Genomic DNA, 669 nt, shown 5'->3' on the forward strand with positions numbered 1-669 from the left:
GGCCAGTACAACTTCCATTTGGGATGAAATAAAAAAAAAATCAATTCTTGAAAGCATTCTGACTTCTTCATTTTATGCTCAGTTTTTCAAAAGAACTTTGAATCTAAGTGCTAAGTGCCAGTACACATGTTCAAGGGCATTCAGTAAATGAGTTATGTGGTGACAAATTGTTTTTCAGTTCAGAGGTACTACACCAAAACCTTAGTTGTACTGTGCAGATAAGATGGTGCTTTAGAAAGAGGAATGTAGATCTTTGCTCCAGTGCACTGCCAGAGAGAGGGCAGCCTGGGGAACCTACACAGCTTCTGGGAAAGATCCCCTTTCTGGCTCCAGTCACCCAGCACCTTTCCCACCCAAGGAGGGGTGTCCACCCCAGAGGAATCTTAAGACCTGAGCTGAAAGGAGAGTCATCTTTGCTCCAGTTTGCTTAGGCTCCACTCTGCGCTAGCAAGACCATTGACCACAGAAGCTACACAGCTTAGGGACAGACAGAAGCAACCTAACTTCTGGGACAGACCCAGTTTTGGGCTCCAGAAATTTGGGCACCTTCCTCACCAGAGGAAAGGTGGCCACCTGTGAGGGCTCTGTCTGCCAGAGCAGGTGAGAGAGTCATATTGTGTCCAGGGTCCCTCAGTGGCTAGTCTGTGCAGGTGAGTGAATAAACTGCAG

Source organism: Mus pahari, chromosome 8, assembly GCF_900095145.1.
Source record: "Mus pahari chromosome 8, PAHARI_EIJ_v1.1, whole genome shotgun sequence".
Lineage (NCBI taxonomy): Eukaryota > Metazoa > Chordata > Mammalia > Rodentia > Muridae > Mus > Mus pahari.